This window comes from Phoenix dactylifera, chromosome 14 (genome assembly GCF_051530095.1).
Source record: "Phoenix dactylifera cultivar Ajwa chromosome 14, Ajwa_hap1_PhDact_Kaust_v1.1, whole genome shotgun sequence".
NCBI lineage: Eukaryota > Viridiplantae > Streptophyta > Magnoliopsida > Arecales > Arecaceae > Phoenix > Phoenix dactylifera.
The window spans coordinates 9816468-9843981 of NC_143203.1; the positions used below are offsets into that span (position 1 = coordinate 9816468).

The 27514-nt window shown below is 44.5% G+C and overlaps 1 pseudogene; it reads right to left on the reverse strand.

The window, feature by feature from the left end:
• On the reverse strand, positions 1-27083 carry LOC103720583 (cationic amino acid transporter 1 pseudogene; annotated as a pseudogene).
• Positions 27084-27514: the final 431 nt, after the last annotated feature.

The following is a 27514-nucleotide window of genomic DNA, read 5'->3' on the forward strand; positions in this document are numbered from 1 at the left end:
CCCAAAGCCCATACTGATTAGCGGCCGCCCACTAGACACCATTGTCATCTTCCGCCATCTCCACTGGAGCTTCGCCGGAGTTGGAGGCCTTGGCGGTGTCATAAGACGCATGAAGCCCAATGAAGAAATAGTAGACAAGCAGCGAGGCCGTCCATAAGCCAAATCTCACGAACGATGCTCTGTCGATGGACCCAAGCAGGAAAACATCGATGGCGATGGATGCCGACGGCAGCCACGGCATCATCGGCACCCCCCACAGCTTCGGCATTCTCGCCTGCGGCACTCCTAGCCATAAGTACACCGTTGTTAAGAGCCATACCGGCACCGACACTGCGTACCCCACCCACCCCTCACCGCCAGCCGCCCAGTAGGCGGCTATCCCGATCAACGAGCCCAAGATGAGAAAAATGCAGATAATGAGCTTGTTGCGGTCAGCGGTGAAGGTCTCGCCGCTGACATAGTAGCGGCGGACGAGGAGGGCGACGGCGATGAGCATGAAGATGAAGAGAGTGGAGATGGAGATGAGGTTGGAGAGGATGCGGAGGATGGTGAAGAGGGCGATGACGGCGGTGGCGGCGAGCATGACGATGGTGGCGTCGATGGGGGTGCCGGTCGAGCCGTTGACGTGGGCGAGGCACGGCGGTGCCATGTGGGTGCGGGCAATGTGGGTGAGGTAGCGGGCCTGCCCAACGGCCAGGACGAGGAGGGAGGTGGTCATGCTCTTCAGCGCGCCGAAGGCGACGACATACTTGGCCCAGTCCATGCCGACGGCCTGGAATGCGACCGAGAAGGCCGCGTCGACGTCGATGCGGGAGTAGTGCTGCATGAGGCAGAGGGTGAGGGCGAGGAGGCAGTAGCAGACGGTGGTGATGGTCATGGCGCCGATGAGGCCTAGCGGGATGTCGCGGGCGAGGTTCTTGGTCTCCTCGGCCATGGTGGACACCGCGTCGAAGCCCACGTAGGCGAAGAAGAGAACGGCCGAGGCGGAGAAGAGGCCGCGGGCGCCGAAAGGGGCGAAGTCGGAGAGGTTCTTCGGGTCGGCCTTGGTGAGCCCGGCGACGACGATGAAGACGACGACGGTGAGATGGATGATGCAGGCGACGTAGTTGAAGCGGGAGGCGGCCTTGGTGCTGAGGATGGCAGCGAGGCCGACGGTGGCGGTGACGGCGACGGCGACGGCGATGGGATCGAGGCGGTTGTAGTCCGGGGAGAGTGCTGGGATGTGGATGCGGAAGTCGTCCGGCTGGTGGTTGAGGAGGGTGGCGAAGTAGGAGGTCCAGGCGCGGCGACGGCGGCGCAGCTGATGATGTACTCGAGGAGAATGTTGCCGGCGGCGATGAAAGCAATAAAGTCGCCGAGCTCCACCCGGAGGTACGCGAAGGAACCACCTGATATAGCCAAAGAATAATAATTAGCAACTACAACGTCATTTGTATATCCACTATATCTATATTTTTCTTTTGATAACCCCAAACTTTTGGTACGTGACGCTTGGACAAAGTTGTGTGACATTTGGGGGCACGGCTTCATGGGAGAATATTGTGAGGCATTACGAGTTGTATGACACTTCACAATATATACCAATTCAACACGATCAATGAGAATACAGCTAAGTGACTTCCGGAGTGATATTTTTGAGTTACCAAACCATTTTTTTATTTGTACCAAAAAAATCTATTTTTTTTTGTATGATTTGGAGTCGAGCATTACTATGCTAAACTCACAAAAATCACTCAGAAAACTTGCTAAGCTATTTTGCACCATGCACCTTGCTTGATAACTAGTTGACACTAGACAAAAAAAGAAAATTTCCGACTCTTATTTGCCAACGCTTATTCCAAGCATCGGCAAAAATTTTTTCCCGCCAACATTTGCCGACATTTTTTAAAAGCGTCGGCTAACGACGACGCTTAAAAGCGTCGTCAAAGTTAATATATAATTGACGACACTTTTAACGACACTATTTAGCGTTGTTAAAAAACGACGCTTTTAAGCGTCGTTGAAAGCGTCGTCGGAAGCCAAAAAAATACCTCATTTTAGTCCCACATCGGCGGATCTGAAAAAGAAAGAATTGTTTATATAGCCAAACCTAACCACTCCGCACGGATGGAATGATGATACCGATCGGGGAGGTTGTTTGTATTTCTCTTTGTGCTCCGTCAGCACTATGGTTCCGGTTGTTTGTACTCCATCAACATTAGTGATGGAAGATGTTGCCCAAGGAGACAACCCAAGAGGGGGGGGTGAATTGGGTTTTAATTAATTATTGACAAATTTAAAACTTAATGAGTAATTAATTAAATCTATTGCAAGCAGGTTAAATAGATTACTAAATGTAGTGAATGGAGAGAGGGGAAGAGACAATTAATCAATACAAACTCAAGAGACTTTATAGTAGTTCGGAGCCAACTCTTGCTCCTACGTCCACTCCCCAAGCCGCACTTGGGAGTTCACTATAATTCCTAGGATTACAGCCGGTTGTTTTACAAGTTCACAACCCAACTTGTTGTTTTTGCGAGATCACAACGAACTCGGTCGGTTTTCACAGGCTCACCGACTAGAACCATCCGATTGTTTTTCCGGAATTACAATCAAACCCAGTTGGTTTTTCCCGGTTCACCAACCACAACCTTACACTATTGGTTTTTCCTTTGGCTCACCAACAAACCTTACAACCCTTGATTCAATCCCCTGATTGAACCAAGTAAAAAAAATAGTTTGGAAAAAGATACAAGGAAAGCTTCTTAAAAAGCAAATATGAAACAATATGAATAAAGTTAGAAGCCCTCAAACAGATTTCGGAAGAGGAAGAAAGGGCTTCTCGAACTCTGAGTCTCCTTTTTGAGTGCACTGAAAATTTGATGTCAGAAGAAGAGCCTTGAATGCGAAGGAAAAACTTCTAGGAATAAATTGAATACGTTTCTTCCTTCTTTTGCTTGTCTTTTCTCTCAATGGACTCATGGTAGTTGGAAATGCCTTAATGCATAGATGGAGTAACTATTTTTGTTGTCTACTACTGTTTACTCTGGCTATTTAAACAGTCCCTTTTGAAAAATAGCCGTTAGATACTAATTTGTAGCCGTTCTGCACCGTCTGCACCTCCTGACAATGTATCCGTTGGGGTTGTGTTGGGGTATGTGGAGACCTTTGATGATGAAGAGAATTGAAGGAGAATTAATTCTGCATAGTTCAGTCTGGCGGACTGTCGGAGTCGACTCGAGCTACAGTCGAGTCGACTCGGGAACAATCGAGTCGACTCGAGGTCTGTCGAGTCGACCCGAGAGGAGAAAAGCCGCAAAAACCATGTTTCTGTCTGGACTGTCAGAGTCGACTCGAGCTACAGTCGAGACGACTCGGAGCATCGTCGAGTCGACTCGAGCCACAGTCGAGTCGACTCGAGATCGTGTCAGTTATACTGGAAGTTGTCCAGACGTGCCAGAGTCGACTCGGACTTCAGCCGAGTCGACTCGGGCTCGCGGGAAATCATACGGATGAGTTTTCTTTTGGTGTTTTGTCGGCGTTTCGACGGCTATGATCATCTGAAGGTCTTGAGACTATATATAGGACTCATGAGAGCCCTAGGGTTATAGAATTAGCCGTATATTTGAGAGAGACTCTTGTTTTGTGAGGCTAGGGTTCTAGAGAAGAAGAGGATTGGGATCCTACTTCTTGTGCAAAGAAAATTCTGTGTGAATCTCTTGTAGATCGATCGCTTGCGATCGTTCGGGTGTGTGCTATCTCTGTAATCAGTTCATCCTAATTGAGATTTGGAGCGGTGGAGGACGTAGGCTATTTGTAGCCGAACCTCGTTACATCTTTGTGTTTGCTTTGCTATTTTCTTCCTTCTCCTTCCTTTGATCTTTGATAATCCGTTACGGTGCTCAAGTGTTTTACCCTACTGATACCACGGGGTAATCTTTTGCCCTTCGTAGGCGGAGCGAAGAGGTGATCCTTGAGTCCGGAGTCGAGGGAGCGAGAGAGTGCTTATCCGTTTGTTTCTCTCTTGCTTGTCCGACGTCGGTGGCGGCGCCGGTGTGAGTGGGTTCCGGCGTGGGCACCGACAACAAGTGGTATCAGAGCTATTGGTTTTCTGCGATGGCGGATGAAGGAAAGGTGCGAATTGAGAAGTTCAATGGAACGAACTTCGGGTTCTGGAAGATGCAAATAGAAGATTACCTTTACCAGAAGGATCTCTATTTACCTCTTGGAGGTAGAGCAAAGAAACCTGAGAAGATGTCCGATGTAGACTGGGAGGTCCTCGATCGGAAGACGCTCGGCACCATTAGATTGTCACTTGCATCCCAAGTGGCATTCAACATCAAAAACGAGAAGACGACGATGGAGTTGATGGCAACATTGTCGCGGATGTACGAGAAACCCTCAGCATCAAACAAGGTATTTCTCATGAAGAGGTTGTTTAATCTTCGTATGAAAAATGGCGGCAGCATAGCAGAATACCTCAACGAATTCAATGGACTCACGGCCCAGTTGGAGTCAGTGGAGATTAGTTTTGACGATGAGATTCGGGCATTGCTAATCCTCTCCGGATTGCCTGATAGCTGGGAGGGCCTGGTGATGGCAGTGAGCAACTCTTCGGCGACGGGGAAGTTGATCTTTGATGACGTTGTGGGAGTACTTCTGAGTGAAGAAGCAAGAAGGAAATCTTCTGGAGCTGCGGAGTCGTCTGGAAGTGTATTAAACACCTCTGACCGGGGAAGACAAAAGAAGGACGGTCGATCTCGAAGCAACTCGAAGTCGAGATCCAGCAGGTCTCGAGCACCTCAGAACAAGGGAGTGAAGTGCTGGAACTGCAGGAAGACGGGGCACTTTAGGAGGGACTGCAAATCTCCTAAAGGGAAGCAAGGCGACCACACCGAAGGAGTCAGCAAGGATCTGGCAAATCTTGCTGAAGACGGTGATATGGATGCCCTCGTTCTATCTTTATCTACCTGTGACGAGTCTTGGGTGATAGACTCGGGCGCGTCTTTCCATGCTACATCCCAACGGAAGCTTCTTGGAGGATATGAGAAGGGAGACTTCGGCAAAGTCTACCTAGGGGATGGAGAGCCTTGCACCATACAAGGAAGGGGAAGCGCGGAAGTGAAGTTGATTTCTGGATCTTCACTTGAGCTTGAGGACGTACGGCACGTGCCTCAACTGCAGAGGAATCTGATTTCTGTTGGACAGTTGGCGAGCCAGGGATACAACACTACTTTCACAGCTGATAAGTGGAAGATATCCAGGGGTTCGTTGACGGTGGCTAGTGGCAAGAAGGTTGGGACACTTTATGTCGCCAACGGCACGGAGAACTCTATTGGAGTTGCTGCAGCAGATGTGGACACCAATTTATGGCATTGTAGACTTGGGCACATGAGTTATCAGGGACTGGAGGTGATGCACCAGTTGGGAAAGCTGCAGGGTCTCAGGAGTGTTGAGATGGACTTCTGTGAGGATTGTGTTCTCGGAAAGCAGAAGCGTGTTTCATTCAACAAAGAAGGTAAACCTCGGAAGCAAGAAAAGCTAGATCTCGTGCACACGGACGTGTGGGGGCCTGCACCAGTTTCTTCCATTGGTGGATCTCAGTACTATGTTACTTTTATTGATGATGCTACCAGGAAGCTTTGGGTGTTCTTCTTGAAGCACAAATCAGAGGTATTTGGGGTATTCAGGAGATGGCAGGCGATGGTAGAACTCGAGACAGGAAAGAGGTTGAAATGCCTGAGATCGGACAACGGTGGTGAGTATTGTAGCAGGGAGTTTGAGGACTACTGTGCAGATGCTGGGATCGTCAGGCAAAGGACAGTTCCAGGGACACCACAACAAAACGGAGTTGCTGAAAGGATGAACAGAACAATTAATGAGCGTGCCAGGAGTATGAGGATACATGCTGGATTGCCACAGCAGTTTTGGACGGAAGCAGTTAACACTGCTGCCTACTTGATCAACAGAGGGCCATCAAAGAAACTTAAATTTGGGATTCCTGAGGAAGCATGGACAGCGAAGAAGATTGATTTGGCGCACTTACGAGTATTCGGTTGTACCGGTTATGTCCATGTTGATTCCAGTCAAAGAAGCAAACTAGACGCCAAATCAAAGAAGTGTATTTTCGTTGGATACAGAGGTCAACAGTTTGGGTATCGGCTTTGGGATCCCGAACACAGGAAGATCATTCGTAGTAATGATGTGGTATTCAACGAGAAAATACAGCAGAGCTATGAATCAGAAACAAAACCTGTTGAGCCGTGTTTTGTGGATCCTGAAGAGGAGTCTACAAATTCTGGTCAGAAGACTCAGTCAGAGCAAGAACCTGGAGCAGTGGCATCCCCTCCACAACTAAGAAGGTCCACTCGTAGTACTCATGGGAAGCCTCCTCAAAGGTATGATGGGACTCTTAGTTATTTGTTGCTCACAGATAATGGCGAACCTGAATGCTTCATGGAGGCATTGGAGGTTGATACCAGGAAGGAGTGGGAGTTGGCCATGGATGATGAGATGGAGTCATTGGAGCAGAATCAAACGTGGGATTTGGTGGATCTGCCCAAGGGAAAGAAAGCACTGTCAAACAAATGGGTTTACAGGCTGAAGGAAGAGCAGGGTGGGAAGAAGCGGTACAAGGCCAGGCTGGTTGTAAAAGGATTTCAGCAGAGAGCAGGTATCGACTTCACAGAGATCTTTTCTCCTGTAGTCAAGATGAGTTCTATTCGAGCGGTGCTGAGCATGGTGGCAGTAGAGGATCTTCACTTAGAGCAGCTTGATGTGAAGACGGCCTTTCTCCACGGAGATCTCGATGAGGAAATATATATGCAGCAGCCGGAGGGATACATTGCAGCTGGCACGGGTGACTTAGTCTGCAAACTAAAGAAAAGCCTCTATGGTTTGAAACAGGCACCCAGACAATGGTATCTCAAGTTCGATAGTTACATGCTTGAGATAGGATACAGGAGATGTCAGGAGGATCACTGTTGCTACTTCCGTGACTTCGGTACATCTTACATTATCTTGCTATTGTATGTTGATGACATGTTAGTTGCAGGAGCTAGCATGCATGAGATTGCAAAATTGAAGCTGAAGCTGTCAAGAAAATTTGCAATGAAGGATCTAGGAGCAGCAAAACAGATCCTTGGGATGCGGATCAGCAGAGATAGGTCTAAACATATCCTCAGACTATCTCAGGCGGAGTACATCAGCCGAGTACTCAGGAGATTCTGCATGGAGGGTGCCAAACCTGTTGGCACACCGCTGGGTGCCCATTTTAAGCTTTCAAAAGGGCAAAGTCCGAAGACGCGGGTGGAGGAGCTCAATATGTCAAAAATCCCGTATGCATCGGCAGTGGAGAGCTTGATGTACGCTATGGTGTGTACGAGACCAGACATTGCTCAAGTAGTGGGAGTTGTGAGTCGCTTCATGAGCTGCCCAGGCTTGGAGCATTGGCGCACGGTCAAATAGATACTGAGGTATCTGAAGGGCACTGAGCACATGTCATTGTGCTATGGAGGTTCTGAGATCCGGTTACAGGGCTATGTGGACTCAGACATGGCAGGAGACTTGGACGGCAGGAGGAGCACGACAGGGTACTTGTTCACCTTGGGCAGTGGAGCCGTCAGTTGGATTTCCAGGTTGCAACCAGTTGTTGCATTGTCGACCACGGAGGCGGAGTATGTGGCAGCCACAGAGGCGTGCAAAGAACTAATATGGCTTCAAGGCTTGATGAAGGAGGTTGGGAAGGAACAGAAGGATTGCATGTTATATTCAGATAGTCAAAGTGCAATTCATCTGGCAAAGAATTCAGCTTTCCATTCAAGGACGAAGCATATTGACATACGGTACCACTTCGTGAGGTCATTGCTCGAGCAGGGACTCGTCAAGTTGGAGAAAATTCATACAAATCAGAATCCTGCAGATATGTTGACGAAGGTCGTCACGGTGGAGAAGCTGAGGAGTTGTTCAGCTTCTGCTGGTCTTCATGCTTGAAGACGTTGAGGAGGCATCGTACCGATTTCACTAGGATGATCCAATTTTCAGTGGGAGCATAGAGGAGAACCAAGTAACAAGAGGATATACCCAAGGTCTCCAAGTGGGAGATTGTTGGGGTATGTGGAGACCTTTGATGATGAAGAGAATTGAAGGAGAATTAATTCTGCATAGTTCAGTCTGGCGGACTGTCGGAGTCGACTCGAGCTACAGTCGAGTCGACTCGGGAACAGTCGAGTCGACTCGAGGTCTGTCGAGTCGACCCGAGAGGAGAAAAGCCGCAAAAACCATATTTCTGTCTGGACTGTCAGAGTCGACTCGAGCTACAGTCGAGACGACTCGGAGCATCGTCGAGTCGACTCGAGCCACAGTCGAGTCGACTCGAGATCGTGCCAGTTATACTGGAAGTTGTCCAGACGTGCCAGAGTCGACTCGGACTTCAGCCGAGTCGACTCGGGCTCGCGGGAAATCATACGGATGAGTTTTCTTTTGGTGTTTTGTCGGCGTTTCGACGGCTATGATCATCTGAAGGTCTTGAGACTATATATAGGACTCATGAGAGCCCTAGGGTTATAGAATTAGCCGTATATTTGAGAGAGACTCTTGTTTTGTGAGGCTAGGGTTCTAGAGAAGAAGAGGATTGGGATCCTACTTCTTGTGCAAAGGGAATTCTGTGTGAATCTCTTGTAGATCGATCGCTTGCGATCGTTCGGGTGTGTGCTATCTCTGTAATCAGTTCATCCTAATTGAGATTTGGAGCGGTGGAGGACGTAGGCTATTTGTAGCCGAACCTCGTTACATCTTTGTGTTTGCTTTGCTATTTTCTTCCTTCTCCTTCCTTTGATCTTTGATAATCCGTTGCGGTGCTCAAGTGTTTTACCCTACTGATACCACGGGGTAATCTTTTGCCCTTCGTAGGCGGAGCAAAGAGGTGATCCTTGAGTCCGGAGTCGAGGGAGCGAGAGAGTGCTTATCCGTTTGTTTCTCTCTTGCTTGTCCGACGTCGGTGGCGGCGCCGGTGTGAGTGGGTTCCGGCGTGGGCGCCGACAACAGGTTGGAGTCGACTCGCTCGATCTGGAGTCGACTCGGCTGTTGCTGGAGTCGACTCGCTCGAACTGGAGTCGACTCGGCTGTTGCTGGAGTCGATTCATGCTTTACCGGAGACGACTCGCCCACTGTTCAGGATTTGAATTAAAGTGCCATCCCAACCTGGAGTCGACTTGATCCAAGCTTGGAGTCGACTCGCCAATATCTGGAGATGACTCGGCATTTTGGAGACGGCTCGTTCTCAGGATTCCAGAGATCTATTTTTCTGCATTTCTCTCTCGAGTCGACTCGGATCCTCTTGGAGTCGACTCGGCTCTCAGAGCCCGAAAAACCGATCCTCTGTCTATTGATCTGAGCTGCCTCGGAGTCGACTCGCACTTTGTTGGGGTTGACTCGGCTGAATTGGGAGTCGACTCTCGAACACTTGGAGTCGACTCGTTCACAGGGTCTCCGAAAATGGTTCTCTGCCTTTTGGACTTGCTTTCCTCTGGGAGTCGACTCGGACATAACTGGAAGTCGACTCGCCAAATATCAGAGTCGACTCGTAACCTTCTGGAGTCGACTCGGTAATAGGGTCTAAAAATCATCGTTCTGTCTTTCTGTCTGTTACCCTTTGGAGTCGACTCGGAACCGTCGGAAGTCGACTCGTCAAGCATCGGAGTCGACTCGAAGCCTTTTGGAGTCCGCTCGCTGACAGGGTCTGAAAACCATCTTTCTGTCTTTTTTTCTGTTCTCAGTCGGAGTCGACTCGTAGAGTATCGGAGTCGACTCGAGCTCGTGCCAGAAACTCTGAACCATTTGGAGTCGACTCGTAATCTTCCGGAGTCGACTCGAGAATCAGCCTTTGGTTCAAATAGGGTTCAATACTTGTCCAACTTATTTTGAACCAAAGTTTGAGGCACTAAATTGAAAATATACAAATATATGCCTGAAATACTAGATTGAATTCATTAGTATAACATAAGATATACTCAAATGCTTTGAGCTCATCAAAATCAAATAGAGGTTTAATCAATCACTCCACAATCTCCTCCTTTTTGATGATGACAAAAATTGAGTATTTGTAAAGTGAATTGCTCAGACATGAATTGACTTGTAGTAAGGTTTCAAAATGAATTAAAATATCTAGTCATTTAGTGTATCCAAAATTGAAGGTTATGAGTTAGTAAACTTTGAAATTAAGGCTCCCCCTTTCATTTGGAATTAAATAAGTCTTCAAAGCATACACTCAATTGTTTGGCTTATATTCTTTCAATTTAAATTGCTTATAATTTTGATTCTCCCCCTCAATATTTGCATTCTCTTTTGTTCGAACTTTGTTCAGATTTTTTTATTAAATTTCTTTTGATTAAAGAGGGAAAAATCTGACAATTTGTTCTTTAATATGATTCAACTAATCTCCGAATATTTTTTGAATAGATTCTGAAGATTACTCCTTGAGGAGCCCCAACAGAGAAATAATCAGCTTCGAGGTATTGAATCAACTAAGAACAAATTACATTTTTGCTTAAAAATGTTTCTTTTGTTTATACCCCTTTGCTTAAGAATGTTTCTTTTGTTTGTATCCCTTTACATTTTTCTCCCCCTTTTTGCCATCATATCAAAAAGCACATAAAACATAAAGAGATAATAAGTCAAATTGCATAGATTTTTGAAGAAAGATCTCTATTCATTATAGTAAGTACAAAAATGAATACATATCAGAAAAGTTCTCAAGGGACTGTACATCATAAAATAAAAAATACACTAGGGTCGTCTAGTAGTGGAGGATGTGGCTCCCATACTCAGTCTAGTATGTCGCATGACCAAGCTTATCCCCTCAGATACGTTCCCTAGTTGTGTGATGATCTCCGAGGTGGCCTTAGATTGTATCTTAGTTAGCTGGATCATATTCTCCTGAATAGTGTCAAGCTTGAAGATTAAGGCATTGGCAAGCCTTTCCACACCTTGACTTTGCCTTCCAAGCTCCTCTCTGATGCTGTCTCGCATCTGTCTCGTGTCTTCCTTAATGGCTTGAAGGCTCAAATACTGACCCTGGACCAAGGTCCTCATGTGAGACATCTCCTCTCTAACCTCTGCAATCATCATCGATACGGCTGTTGTGGAGGGGATGACATCAGTGGAAGGAGCACTAGGTGGACCTCGCAGCTCTCTTACAATCTCATCTCTCAGCTTCCGGAGCTGCTCAAGGCTGATCCTGACCTCTAGGGGCTGCTGAGGTGGTGGAGCTGTAGATGGCCCAGCTGAAGTGGATGGTTCAGTTTGGAATGAGGGACCAGAAGTGGATAGAAAAGTGGGAGGAGCTATGTAGTGGTCCTGGTCATGGTCAGGGCTAGGTGAATGGTGAGTAGTAGGGTCAGATAGTGTGGATGAAGATGTTTTCCTAACCCAGACACCCTCTACTTTATGGAAGCCCATTCTGTGAAGAGTCCCCTCACCCATATGATCAGTGTACTTGAGGGAGCGTGTGGGTTCTCCCTCAAGGATAGGGACCTCTAATTTTCTAAAGATAAGTGTAAATAGCATTCCGTAGGGAAGACTTAGCCTAGGCTTATCTAAGGGTTCACAGAGATACCTATAGATTAGCTTTGGAAAGTTTAGGGAAATGTCATGTAGAATGTAGAACATCAATGCTAGGTCCTTTTCTGAGACAAAGTCAAACCGACCAGTCTTAGAAAAAAGGGTCCTAGATATGATGCTCAGGAGGAGTCGCATTTCAGCCGAAAGCTGATTTGCAGACACCTCCTCTATGGGGGATTGGGGTGGTCTCCCTAAAATGGCCGTAAGGGCCTCTGTCCTGTCTGTGGGATGTGTGGGAGCGATCTCATCGCGAGACAATTGGAGGACCCTAGCAATGAGATCTTCTGAAATAAGAATGGGGACATTGGCTACTACCCCTTGGACTCCACCGCCACCCCTTGTGACGGTCCCATAAAATTTTCTAACTGACCCTGGGTAGGTAGGGAGGTCAAGAGAACAAAAATATTCTAAGTTTTGGGCTCTAAGGTGATGCCCGAGGTTGAACCCTTCCCAGGAGAGGAAGTCAAAGTTGACTCGTCTTCCGGTAGAGACAACCCTCCGGCGCACGGTTGCGAGGGAACCGTCCTCGGCGGAGAAGGAACCGGAGGTGGTAGCCTCACGGGTTCGTTTCTTGCCTTGGACCGTCTCTCGGTGCCGCTCGCGGAGAGAGGTCTCTTCCGGCTCGGGACAACTGCTTTTCTAGGCATTTTCGACCTAATACGGAAGGATGGACTCGAAGGATGGAAGAAAACAAGGAAGAAATGACGAGAAAAAGGGTCGGGGACGATGTAGGAGACGACTCTAAGTTTTTGAATAGTGGCGGCTGAGAATAGAAGTGGAGAAAAGGATATTTCAGTTAGGGTTAAAAGTCGGATTTCCGACCTCGAGTCGACTCCTAAACATGCGCGAGTCGACTTGACCTCGAGTCGACTCCTAAACATGTGCGAGTCGACTCGCCCACGAGCCGACTCTAAAATCTATTCGAGTCGACTCGAACTCTGGCACATAACCAAAAACTCAGTTAATTTCGTGCCAGAGGAGATAGATATGGAAATTTTTTTTGAACTTAATGAATGGTTTGGTGACCATAGACGAGAAATCCTATATCTAACTTAAGCTAATCATCAAAATCAATGAATTATAGGAGAGTATCACAAAAATGGATCAATCACTCCTAACCCTCTTCTAAGGATACAAAATCGATCTTCACTCAAAGATTTTGTGAGGATATCAGCAAGTTGATCATCAGTACAAACAAATTCAAGCATCACATCACCATTTAACACATGATCTTTTATGAAGTGATGTCTTATCTCAATATATTTAGTTCTTGAGTGTTGAATTGGATTTTTAGTTAGATTTATGGCACTTGTATTATCGCAATTTATAGGAATCTTATCTTGTTTAATGCCATAATTTTCAAGTTGTTGCTTGATCCATAAAATTTGAGCACAACAACTCCCGGCAGCAACATATTCGGCTTCCGCCGTGGATAGTGCAACTGAGTTTTGTTTCTTGCTAAACTATGAGATTAAGTTCTCTTCTAAGAATTGACATGACCCGCTGATGCTTTTTCTATCAAGTTTACATCCAGCGAAGTCAGAATCAGTGTACCCTATTAAGTTTATGCTTGATTCTTTAGAGTACCATAGACCTATGTTTTTTGTTCCTATTAGATATTTAAAAATTCTCTTAACTGCAATTAGGTGTGATTCCTTAGGATTAAATTGATATCTAGCACATATGCATACACTAAACATGATATCAGGTCTACCTGCTGTAAGATATAATAATAATCCTATCATACCTCTATACAGCTTTTGATTTACTGATTTACCTGATTCATCTTTGTCTAGTTTGCATGATGAGCTCATGGGAGTGCCAATTGACTTGTTTCCATCCATATCAAACTTCTTTAGCATTTCCTTGATGTATTTAGCTTGATTGATGAAAATCCCTTTCTTGGATTGTTTGATTTGAAGTTGAGGAAGTAGTTCAATTCTTCCATCATGCTCATCTCAAATTCACTCTGCATTAATTCAGCAAACTCTTCGCAAAGACAATTGTTAGTAGCACCGAAAATAATATCATCTACATAAATCTGCACTACTAACATATTTTTGTTTTTCTTTTTCAAAAATAGGGTTGTATCAACATTTTCTCTAGAAAATTCATGGTTTAATAGAAATTTGCTAAGTCTTTCATACCATGCTCTAGGAGCTTGTTTTAGACCATAAAGAGCTTTATTTAGTTTATAAACATGATTGGGGTATTGATGATTCTCAAAACCAGGTAGTTGTTCTACATAAACCTCCTCATTAATATACCCATTCAAGAAGGCACTTTTTACATCCATTTAAAATAATTTAAAATCTTTATAACATGCAAATGCTAGTAACAATCTAATTGTCTCAAGTCTAGCCACAGGAGCAAAAGTCTCATCAAAGTCTATACCATCTTCTTGATTATAGCCCTTTGCTACTAGTCTAGCCTTGTTCCTAACCACAACTCCATTTTCATCAAGTTTATTTTTGTATATCTATTTAGTTTCTATTATTGAGTATTCAGTGGGTCTTTCAACTAAGTTCCATACTTTATTTCTTGTAAATTGGTTAAGTTTCTCTTGCATAACATTTATCCAATTTACATCACTTTCAGCTTCTTCAATATTTTTAGGTTCTAAATGTGAAATAAATGCAAGATGATTATTTAAGTTTCTGAGAGAGGCTCTAGTTCTAACAGATTGAGATGGATCATCTAAGATTAACTCTTTAGGGTGACCGTGAGCATACCTTCAAGCTTTTGTAAGCCCATGTTCGGCAATTACCTCTTGGCTTGTTGAAGTTTCTTCAACTTGCTTGAGTTCATCCTCTTGTAGAGTCATGTGATCCATCTTTTCTTCAATTATTCCTGTATCATCATCAAATACTACTCTCTTGCTGGAGGAAGCATCATTAGACTCATCAAAAACAACATGAATGGATTCTTCAATAACAAGGGTTCTTTTGTTGAAGACTCTATAAGCCTTACTCGATGTAGAATATTCCAAGAAGATACCTTCATCAGATTTGGAATCAAATTTACCTAAGTTATCTTTGCCATTATTATGAATGAAACACCTACAGCCAAACACATGAAAGTAGCTTACTTTGAGCTTTCTATCTCTCCAAAGTTCGTAAGATGTTTTTTTTATAATTGGTCTTAATAGAACTCTATTTATTATATGACATGATGTGTTAATGGCTTCTCCCCAAAAATACTTTGGGAGGTCACTTTCACACAACATGTGTTGGCAGCGCCCTGCACCGGAACCCACTCACACCGGTACAACCACCAACGTCGGACAAGCAAAGAGAGAAGCAAACGGATAAGCACTCTCTCGCTCCCTCGACACCGGACTCAAGGATCACCGCTTCGCTTCCGCTACGAAGGGCAAAAGATTACCCCGTGGTATCAATAGGGTAAAACACTTGAGCACCGCAGCGGATTATCAAACCAAAGGAAGAAGAAATAGGAAGAAAATAGCAAAGCAAACACAAAGATGTAACGAGGTTCGGCTACAAGTAGTCTACGTCCTCCACCGCTCCAAATCTCAATTAGGATGAACAGATTACAGAGATAGCACACACCCGAACGATCACACGCGATCGCTCTACAAGAGATTCACACAGAATTCCCTTTGCACAAGAAGTAGGATCCCAATCCTCTTCTTCTCTAGAACCCTAGCCGCACAAAACAAGAGTCTCTCTCAAAATATCCTTGAATATCTCTACTCCTAGGGCTCTCATGAGTCCTATATATAGTCTCAAGACCTTCAGATGATCATAGCCGTTGAAACGCCACCAAAAAACACCAAAGGAAAATCGTCCGTACGATTTTCCGCGAGCCCGAGTCGACTCGGCTGTGGTTCGAGTCGACTCTGGCACGTCTGGACAAAACTGGCACGATCTCGGGTCGACTCGACTGTAGCTCGAGTCGACTCGACGATGCTTCGAGTCGACTCGACTGTAGCTCGAGTCGTCTCGACAATGCTTCGAGTCGACTCGACTGTAGCTCGAGTCGACTCTGACAGTCCAGACAGAAACATGGTTTTTCTCGGTCTTCTGGCCTTTCTCCTTCCGGGTCGACTCGACTGTTCCTGAGTCGACTCGACTGTTCCCGAGTCGACTCGACTGTAGCTCGAGTCGACTCCGACAGTCCGCCAGACAGAATTATGCAGAATTGATTCTCCTCCAATTCTCTTCATCACCAATGGTCTCCACATACCCCAACAATCTCCCACTTGGAGACCTTGGGTATATCCTCTTGTTACTTGGCTTTCCTCTGTGCTCCCACTGAAACTGAATCATCCTAATGAGATAGGTACGATGCCTCCTCAACGTCTTCAAGCATGAAGACCAGCAGAAGCTGAACAACTCCTCAGCTTCTCCACCGTGACGACCTTCGTCAACATATCTGTAGGATTCTGACTTGTATGAATCTTCTCCAACTTGACGAGTCCCTGCTCGAGCAATGACCTCACGAAGTGGTACCATATGTCAATATGCTTCGTCCTTGAATGGAAAGCTGAATTTTTTGCCAGATGAATTGCACTTTGACTATCTGAATATAACATGCAATCCTTCTGCTCCTTCCCAAGCTCCTTCATCAAGCCCTGAAGCCATATTAGTTCCTTGCACGCCTCTGTGGCTGCCACATACTCCGCCTCCGTAGTCGACAATGCAACAACTGGTTGCAACCTGGAAATCCAACTGACGGCTCCACTGCCCAAGGTGAACAAGTACCCTGTCGTGCTCCTCCTGCCGTCCAAGTCCCCTGCCATGTCTGAGTCCACAAAGCCCTGTAACCGGATCTCAGAACCTCCATAGCACAATGACATGTGCTCCGTGCCTCTCAGATACCTCAGTATCCATTTGACCGCACGCCAATGCTCCAAGCCTGGGCAGCTCATAAAGCGACTCACAACTCCCACTGCTTGAGCAATGTCAGGTCTCGTACAGACCATAGCGTACATCAAGCTCCCCACCGCCGATGCATACGGGATTTTTGACATATTGAGCTCCTCCACCCGCGTCTTCGGACTTTGTCCTTTTGAAAGCTTTAAGTGGGCACCTAGTGGTGTGCCAACAGGTTTGGCACCCTCCATGCAGAATCTCTTGAGTACTCGGCTGATGTACTCCGCCTGAGATAGTCTGAGGATATGTTTAGACCTATCTCTGCTGATCGCATCCCAAGGATCTGTTTCGCTGCTCCTAGATCCTTCATTGCAAATTTTCTTGGCAGCTTCAGCTTCAATTTTGCAATCTCATGCATGCTAGCTCCTGCAACTAACATGTCATCAACATATAATAGCAAGATAATGTAAGATGTACCGAAGTCCCGGAAGTAGCAACAGTGATCCTCCTGACATCTCCTGTATCCTATCTCAAGCATGTAACTATCGAACTTGAGATACCATTGCCTGGGCGCCTGTTTCAAACCATAGAGGCTTTTCTTCAATTTGCAAACCAAGTCACCCGTGCCAGCTGCAATGTATCCCTCCGGCTGCTGCATATATATCTCCTCATCGAGATCTCCGTGAAGAAAAGCTGTCTTCACATCAAGCTGCTCTAAGTGAAGATTCTCTACTGCCACCATGCTCAGCACCGCCCGAATAGAACTCATCTTGACTACAGGAGAAAAGATCTCCGTGAAGTCGATACCTGCTCTCTGCTGAAATCCTTTTACAACCAGCCTGGCCTTGTATCGCTTCTTTCCATCCTGCTCTTCCTTCAGCCTGTAAACCCATTTGTTTGACAGTGCTTTCTTCCCCTTGGGCAGATCCACCAAATCCCACGTTTGATTCTGCTCCAATGACTCCATCTCATCATCCATGGCCAACTCCCACTCCTTCCTGGTATCAACCTCCAATGCCTCCGTGAAGCATTCGGGTTCGCCATTATCTGTGAGCAGCAAATAACTAAGAGTCCCATCATACCTTTGAGGAGGCTTCCCATGAGTACTACGAGTGGACCTTCTTAGTTGTGGAGAGGGTGCCAATACTTCAGGTTCTTGCTCTGACTGAGTCTTCTGATCAGAATTTGTAGACTCCTCTTCAGGATCCACAAAACACGGCTCAACAGGTTTTGTTTCTGATTCAGTGCTCTGCTGCATTTTCTCATTAAATACCACATCATTACTACGAATGATCTTCCTGTGTTCGGGATCCCAAAACCGATACCCAAACTGCTGACTTCCGTATCCAACGAAAATGCACTTCTTTGATTTGGCGTCTAGTTTGCTTCTTTGACTTGAATCAACATGGACATAACTGGTACAACCGAATACTCGTAAGTGCGCCAAATCAATCTTCTTCGCTGTCCATGCTTCCTCAGGAATTCCAAATTCAAGTTTCTTTGATGGCCCTCTGTTGATCAAGTAGGCAGCAGTGTTAACTGCTTCCGCCCAAAACTGCTGTGGCAATCTAGCATGTATCCTCATACTCCTGGCACGCTCATTAATTGTTCTGTTCATCCTTTCAGCAACTCCATTTTGTTGTGGTGTCCCTGGAACTGTCCTCTGCCTGACGATCCCAGCCTCTGCACAGTAGTCCTCAAACTCCCTGCTACAATACTCACCACCGTTGTCTGATCTCAGGCATTTTAACCTCCTTCCTGTCTCGAGTTCTACCATTGCCTGCCATCTCCTGAAGACCCCAAATACCTCTGACTTGTGCTTCAAGAAGAACACCCAAAGCTTCCTGGTAGCATCATCAATAAAAGTAACATAGTACTGAGATCCACCAATGGAAGAAACCGGTGCAGGCCCCCACACGTCCGTGTGCACGAGATCTAGCTTTTCTTGCTTCCGAGGTTTACCTTCTTTGTTGAATGAAACACGCTTCTGCTTTCCGAGAATACAATCCTCACAGAAGTCCATCTCAACACTCCTGAGACCCTGCAGCTTTTCCAACTGGTGCATCACCTCCAGTCCCTGATAACTCATGTGCCCAAGTCTGCAATGCCATAACTTGGCGTCCACATCTGCTGCAGCAACTCCAATAGAGTTCTCCGTGCCGTTGGCGATATAAAGTATCCCAACCTTCTTGCCACTAGCCACCATCAACAAACCCCTGGATATCTTCCACTGATCAGCTGTGAAAATAGTCTTGTACCCCTGGCTCGCCAACTGTCCAACAGAAATCAGATTCCTCTACAGTTGAGGCACGTGCCGTACGTCCTCAAGCTCAAGTGAAGATCCAGAAATCAACTTCACTTCCGCGCTTCCCCTTCCTTGTATGGTGAAAGGCTCTCCATCCCCTAAGTAGACTTTGCCGAAGTCTCCCTTCTCATATCCTCCAAGAAGCTTCCGTTGGGATGTAGCATGGAAAGACGCGCCCGAGTCTATCACCCAAGACTCATCACCGGTAGATAAAGATAGAACGAGGGCATCCATGTCACCGTTTTCAGCAAGATTTGCCAGATCCTTGCTGACTCCTTCGGTGTGGTCGCCTTGCTTCCCTTTAGGAGATTTGCAGTCCCTCCTAAAGTGCCCCATCTTCCCGCAGTTCCAGCACTTCGCTCCCTTGTTCTGAGGTGCTCGAGACCTGCTGGATCTCGACTTCGAGTCGCTTCGAAATCGACCGTCTTTCTTTTATCTTCCCCGGTTAGAGATGTTTAGTGCACTTCCAGACGACTCCGTAGTTCCAGAAGATTTCCTTCTTGCTTCTTCACTTAGAAGCACTCCCACAACGTCATCAAAGATCAACTTCCCCGTCGCCGAAGAGTTGCTCACCGCCATCACCAGGCCCTCCCAGCTATCAGGCAGTCCAGAGAGGATTAGCAATGCCCGAATCTCATCGTCAAAACTAATCTCCACTGACTCCAACTGGGCCGTGAGTCCATTGAACTCGTTGAGGTATTCTGCTACGCTGCCGCCATTTTTCATACGAAGATTAAACAACCTCTTCATGAGAAATACCTTATTTGATGCTGAGGGTTTCTCGTACATCCGCGACAATGTTGCCATCAACTCCATCGTCGTCTTCTCGTTTTTGATGTTGAATGCCACTTGGGATGCAAGTGACAATCTTATGGTGCCGAGCGTCTTCCGATCGAGGACCTCCCAGTGTTCATCGGACATCTTCTCTGGTTTCTTCGCTCTACCTCCAAGAGGTAAATAGAGATCCTTCTGGTAAAGGTAATCCTCTATTTGCATCTTCCAAAATCCGAAGTTCGTGCCATTGAACTTCTCAATTCACAACTTCCCTTCATCCGCCATTGCAGAATACCAATAGCTCTGATACCACTTGTTGGCGGCGCCCTGCACCGGAACCCACTCACACCGGTACAACCACCAACATCGGACAAGCAAAGAGAGAAGCAAACGGATAAGCACTCTCTCGCTCCCTCGACACCGGACTCAAGGATCACCGCTTCGCTTTCGCTACGAAGGGCAAAAGATTATCCCGTGGTATCAATAGGGTAAAACACTTGAGCACCGCAGCGGATTATCAAACCAAAGGAAGAAGAAATAGGAAGAAAATAGCAAAGCAAACACAAAGATGTAACGAGGTTCGGCTACAAGTAGCCTACGTCCTTCACCGCTCCAAATCTCAATTAGGATGAACAGATTACAGAGATAGCACACACCCGAACGATCACACGCGATCGCTCTACAAGAGATTCACACAGAATTCCCTTTGCACAAGAAGTAGGATCCCAATCCTCTTCTTCTCTAGAACCCTAGCCGCACAAAACAAGAGTCTCTCTCAAAATATCCTTGAATATCTCTACTCCTAGGGCTCTCATGAGTCCTATATATAGTCTCAAGACCTTCAGATGATCATAGCCGTCGAAACGCTACCAAAAACACCAAAGGAAAATCGTCCGTACGATTTTCCGCGAGCCCGAGTCGACTCGGCTGTGGTTCGAGTCGACTCTGGCACGTTTGGACAAAACTGGCACGATCTCGGGTCGACTCGACTGTAGCTCGAGTCGACTCGACGATGCTTCGAGTCGACTCGACTGTAGCTCGAGTCGTCTCGACAATGCTTCGAGTCGACTCGACTGTAGCTCGAGTCGACTCTGACAGTCCAGACAGAAACATGGTTTTTCTCGGTCTTCTGGCCTTTCTCCTTCCGGGTCGACTCGACTGTTCCCGAGTCGACTCGACTGTTCCCGAGTCGACTCGACTGTAGCTCGAGTCGACTTCGACAGTCCGCCAGACAGAATTATGCAGAATTGATTCTCCTCCAATTCTCTTCATCACCAATGGTCTCCACATACCCCAACAACATGGTCCTAGCCATTTTCTCTAGGGTTCTATTCTTTCTTTCCACAACTTCATTTTGTTGTGGTGTCCTAGGTGCAGAGAACTTATGAGTTATCCCCTTTTTACTACAGAATTCATCACATAGATAATTTTCAAATTCCGTTCCATGATTACTCCTAATTGCTATAACTGAATTATTTTTTGTATTTGTTACTTTCTTGTGGAATTTCTTAAAAACAGAAAATGCTTCATCCTTATGAGCTAAAAACATGACCCAAGTGTATCTATAAAAATCATCAACTATGACAAGTCCATACTTGTTTCCACCAAGGCTTGTGGTCCTAGTTGGTCCAAAAAGGTCCATGTGAAGTAGCTCAAGGGGTCTAGTTGTAGAGACACAATTTATGGACTTTAAAGAGCTTCTAGATTGTTTGCCAAATTGACATGCTTTATAGATTTTATTTTTTCCAAATTTTAGCTTTGGCAAACCAATCACGGAATCTCTTTTAACTAATTTAGATAACGTGTCCATGCTTGCATGACCTAATTTACGATGCCATAACCAACTTGCCTCATTAAGCTTAGTATCATTAGCTACTAAGCAGTGGCTGTTTTTAGCAAGATCATCAAGATCTACTACATAAACATTGCCACGTCTTAGTCTTTTGAAAACTAAACTATTGTTAGTTGAGTTGGTTATGATGCACATAGATGGCTTAAACAATACATCAAAATCTTTATCACATAGTTGACTAATGCTAAGTAAATTGTGCTTAAGACCATCTACAAACCGAACATTATCAATTAAGGTTGAAGGTGTGTTTTTTTATACCAATACCCATGATGTGACCTTGGTTATCATCTCCAAAAGTCACCACACCTCCTTTCTTAGGTTCTAGGGTGAAGAATTGCTCCTTGTCACCCGTCATATGTCTTGAGCAGCCACTATCCAAGTACCAACAGTTTTTATTGAGCTTGGCTGCAAGACACTCCTACACAAGAAAATCATATAGTCTTAGGTACCCAAGTTTTCTTGGGTCCTTCAAGGTTAGCTTTGTTGGTTCCTTTTGGAACCCAAACCTTTTTAATTTTTCTTTTAGCTTTTATTTTTCTATGGTCACACACATTAGTTTTATGTCCTACTTTTCTACAACAGAAACAAGTTACCTTTTTAGTTTTACTTGCTCCGACTTTTACAAAAAAAATTTTAAGAAATTTTTGCTTATTCTTTGGCTTATACCCTAAACCAGCTCTATTAAACACAGCTCTTTGATTATTAAGAATCATTTCTAATTTTTCAGAGCTATAAGTGAACTTCTCAACAATAGGTTTATATTTTTCAAGTTCTTTTGTTAAGTTCAGTTTTTCTATTTTTAGTAAGCTTAAATCTTTTGTAAGGTTATCTTTTAGAGTTTGATTATTATTTTTAAGTTCTGAAATTTCTTTAGTTAGTCTTTCTTTGTCTTTAATTAGGGTACAGTTCTTTTGAGTTAGTAATTGGTTGCTTGTTTTAAGTTCTAAGTTCTCCTTAACAATTGAATCCTTTTCCATAATCAGATTGTCATTTTTATAACTGTAGGATTGATTAGTTAGCCTCAAATCTTTGTTTTTAAGATTTATTGATTTATACTCATCCATTAGCTCATTAAAGGCATCATACAATTCTTCAAAAGTAAAATCTAAATGAGTTTCAGATGTTACCTCATTTTCATTTGCCATAAAGCAAAAATTGGCCTTTTTCTCTTGTTCCTCATCCGATGATGATGATGATTGATCGGAGTCTGTCAAAGTGGAGACAAGAGCTTTCTTCTTCTTGTATTTGCTGCCCTTCTTCAGCAAGGAACAGTCGACTCTGAAATGTTCTGGCTTCTTGCATTCATAGCATCCGATTCCATCACTTTTCCTTTTCTTACCTTTATCCTTGTTGTAGGAACTTGAGGAACCTCTCTTTTGATGAAAGGACTTCTTCCGGTTGATGAATCTTCTGAACTTTTGCACGAGAAGAGCCTTATCTTCATCTCCCTCATTGTCTTCTTCTTCGCTGCTGCTACTGCAAGATAGATCCTTGTTAGAAGAAGTAGATTTGAGGGCCATTACCTTTTTCTTATGAGAGGATTCTTTTTCGCTGTGTTATTTCATTGTAAGCTCATGCGTCATTAGGGATCCAAGAAGCTCCTCGAGTGGCAGCTTGTTCAAGTCCCTTGCTTCTTGGATTGCCGTGACTTTGGCTTCCTATGACCTTGGTAAAGAGCGAAGAATTTTCCTGACAAGATCACTGTTAGTATAACTTTTGCCAAGGCTTTTTAGTCCGTTGACAATATCAGTAAATCGAGTAAACATGCAAGAGATGGTTTCATTAGACTCCATTTTAAATAGTTCATATTTATGAACTAGCATGTTTATTTTAAATTTTTTGACTTGATTTGTGCCCTCGTGGGTCACTTCAAGTCTATCCTATATCTCTTTTGCAGAATTGCAAGTAGAGATTCTATTGAATTCATTAGGATCCAAGGCACAATAAAGTACATTCATTACTTTGGCATTTAGTTGCGCCTTCCTTCTATCGTTATCATCCCAATTTTTTTCTAGTTTGGGTATGGCGATGTTATCTACAAGATAGAAAGAGTATATGGTCCATTAACTATGATGCTCCAAACATCATAGTCTTGGGCTTGGATAAATATCCTCATCCTAGCCTTCCAATAGGTGTAGTTAGTTCCATTGAACAATGGAGGCCTATTAGTGGATTGCCCCTCACTAAGGGAAGATCCAAAAGGGGTTGTCATTTTAATCTTTTCCTCTTTTGGGGATTGGAACATCAATCGATATAAGAGCACCTGCTCTGATACCACTTGTTGCCCAAGGAGACAACCCAAGAGGGGGGGGTGAATTGGGTTTTAATTAATTATTGACAAATTAAAAACTTAATAGTAATTAATTAAATCTATTGCAAGCAGGTTAAATAGATTACTAAATGTAGTGAATGGAGAGAGGGGAAGAGACAATTAATCAATACAAACTCAAGAGACTTTATAGTGGTTCGGAGCCAACTCTTGCTCCTACGTCCACTTCCCAAGCCGCACTTGGGAGTTCACTATAATTCCTAGGATTACAGCCGGTTGTTTTACAAGTTCACAACCCAACTTGTTGTTTTTGCGAGATCACAACAAACTCGGTCGGTTTTCATAGGCTCACCGACTAGAACTATCCGATTATTTTTCCGAGATTACAATCAAATCCAGTTGGTTTTCCCGGTTCACCAACCACAACCTTACACTGTTGGTTTTCCTTTTGGCTTACCAACAAACCTTACAACCCTTGATTCAATCCCCTGATTGAACCAAGTAAGAAAAATAGTTTAGGAAAAGATACAAGGAAAGCTTCTTAAAAAGCAAATATGAAACAATATGAATAGAGTAAAGTTAGAAGCCCTCAAACAGATTTCGAAAGAGGAAGAAAGGGCTTCTCGAACTCTGAGTCTTCTCTTTGAGTGCACTGAAGATTTGATGTCAGAAGAAGAGCCTTGAATGCGAAGGAAAAACTTCTAGGAATGAATTGAATACGTTTCTTCCTTCTTTTGCTTGTCTTTTCTTTCAATGGACTCTTGATAGTTGGAAATGCCTTAATGCACAGATGGAGTAACTTTTTTTGTTGTCTACTACTGTTTACTCTGGCTATTTAAACAGTCCCTTTTGAAAAATAGCCGTTAGACACTGATTTGTAGCCGTTCTGCACAGTCTGCACCTCCTGACAATGTATCCGTTGGGGTTGGAGTCGACTCGCTCGATTTGGAGTCGACTCGGCTGTTGCTGGAGTCGACTCATGCTTTACTGGAGATGATTCGTCCACTGTTCAGAATTTTAATTAAAGTGCCGTCCCAACCTGGAGTCGACTCGGTCCAAGCCTGGAGTCGACTCGCCAAGATCTGGAGATGACTCGGCATTTTGGAGACGGCTCGTTCTCAGGATTTCAGAGATCTATTTTTTTGCATTTCTCTATCGAGTCGACTCGGATCCTCTTGGAGTCGACTCGGTTCTCAGAGCCCGAAAAACCGATCCTCTGTCTGTTGATCTGAGCTGCCTCGGAGTCGACTCGCACTTTGTTGGGGTCGACTCGGCTGACTTGGGAGTCGACTCTGGAACACTTGGAGTCCACTCTTTCACAGGGTCTCCGAAAATGGTTCTCTGCCTTTTGGACTTGCTTTCCTCTGGGAGTCGACTCGGACATAACTGGGAGTCAACTCGCCAAATATCGGAGTCAACTCGTAACCTTCTGGAGTCGACTCGGTAATAAGGTCTAAAAACCATCGTTCTGTTTTTCTGTCTGTTACCCTTTGGAGTCGACTCGGAACCGTCGGGAGTCGACTCGTCAAGCATCGGAGTCGACTCGAAGTCTTTTGGAGTCGGCTCGCTGACAGGGTCTGAAAACCATCTTTCTGTCTTTCTTTCTGTTCTCAGTCGGAGTCGACTCGTAGAGTATCGGAGTCGACTCGAGCTCGTGCCAGAAACTCTGAACCATTTGGAGTCGACTCGTAATCTTCCGGAGTCCACTCGAGAATCAGCCTTTGGTTCAAATAGGGTTCAATACTTGTCCAACTTATTTTGAACCAAAGCTTGAGGCACTTAATTGAAAATATACAAATATATGCCTGAAATACTAGATTGAATTCATTAGTATAACATAAGATATACTCAAATGCTTTGAGCTCATCAAAATCAAATAGAGGTTTAATCAATCACTCCACAGAAGAGAATATGCAGACCGCAAATGATATTTTTTTTGGCTAAAAAAGCAGTAGTGACGTGCTTTAAAGCGTCGGTAGATCCTCTCTTCCAGCGACGCTTTGGAAAACTTCGGCAGATCCCCCTCTAGCGATGCTTTGGAAAAGCGTCGGCAAAAGTTTTTCCCACTCTTGAATAGATGACGCTTTTACGACGCTTTTAGAAGCGTCAGAAGATATTTTAGCAATGCTTTTTAGCGTCGGGATAGGCTCCAAAAAACGTCGAGAATACTATATTATCCTGTAATGTGAGTGGCTTTCTGACAAATATTTAGCTACTAAGCTCGTTTCTTGAAGTTTTTGGAAGGCCAAAATGTACTTTTTCGCTATCCAAAAACACTTTTAGATAAAATGGGAGTGTTTGTTAAAAATTTCGAAAAGCTATTTTGGTTTGCCAGAAAGAGGTAAAAATGACTTTTCGGAAGAAGCTCCATTTTGAAGTTTTTATGGAAAAGCACTTTAAAGCCCCGTCGGAAAGTTGTTTTGAGTTATAATATTTTTTTCTTTTTGGACTAAAAATACCTGTAATAAAATATCCCTTTATAGTAATGAAAATCTGCAGGATATCCCTTTATTATTGTATTATACTATAAATATAATATTATATTACACTGTATCATAATATATGTTAAATAATTTAATATTATGTTATATTATGAAGAATTAATTTATACTAATAATTATAATATTTTATATTTTTATTATTGTTTGGAGTAGGAATGAAATCAAACCTCTAAATCTAACCTAGCCAAATTAGCTCACAGTCCCTCAGTTGACGACCTATGCTAGTGTCAAGGACATGTTGACCGAAAGCTTTATTCTCAGCCCCCTCATCTTGATGATAAGTCCATATTAAATTCTTAAATTGTGTGCAAAACGAAGCTTAACTATGAAGAAAGACAGACAAAACACAAGCGACGAGTGTTACCAAAAGTTAATGGAAACATGAATTAGCCGTAATTGTCAATAACAGGCAAAGAATATTGCCATCTTCAAGAGCTTATCTTCTCTAAGATTTCCTAAACCTTTTTAAAGAGCCGGCTTGGTATTGCTTTGTTTTCTGCTTTCGTTTTCAATAATCAAAGACGAAAAATGGAACTAGTATAAACAGCCTTTTGTTTTCAAATTGCTTAATTATGAAATCTTTTGGTTGCAAAGAAGAACTCGTTTCAAAATAGATTAAAAAGAAAAGCAAGGAAAAGCATAAGTTCTGCACAAACGTTAATTCAACATATATCTCCATGTGGTATTCAACACAAAAAGGACAATATATATTTACGCCAAACTGGCCCAAGTTTTTCAGAAGCAAACCTGCTACTGGGATTTCCACAGCAAACTCGGTGTAACATAGAACCGACAGCATGGCAGCAACACCAGAGACAACATAGGAGAGCACCACAGGTGGCCCGGCGGCATCATGGGCCTCCTGGCCGGTGAGGACAAAGATGCCGGCACCGACGACACAACTGACGCCGAACCACATGAGGTCCCACCAGGAGAGGTTCCTCCTCATCTCGTGCCCGCTCCTCAACTCACCTCGTTGAGCTCCGTCCGGTCCAGCGACCGGGCGGTGATCCGGTCCCCGAGCCGCTTTCTGGTCTCTCGGAGAGCCCGGCCATAGTTGGCCCAACTCTGAAAGGACTCCTCTGGGAGGAAGTCTGTTTTGCTGCATGAGTAGCAGCCTCTGGGCTTCTTCACCACCCCTCCTTTGCCACCCTCGCCTCCACTCTCCATTTCTATTATCAGTGAACAAAAGAGATCAGAAAATAAAAATTAAGAAATTACACGTTCTAATCTTATTTTAGCCTTCCTAAGAGGAATTAAATGTGACAAAATCTAAGCAGAAATCAAATTTGGCTGCAAAATAAATGCTAGTTTGCCTGTAGAATCTCTGGCTGTCGAAAGGAGGCGCTTATAAGGGGGAGTGATATTGGAAGCGAGAGA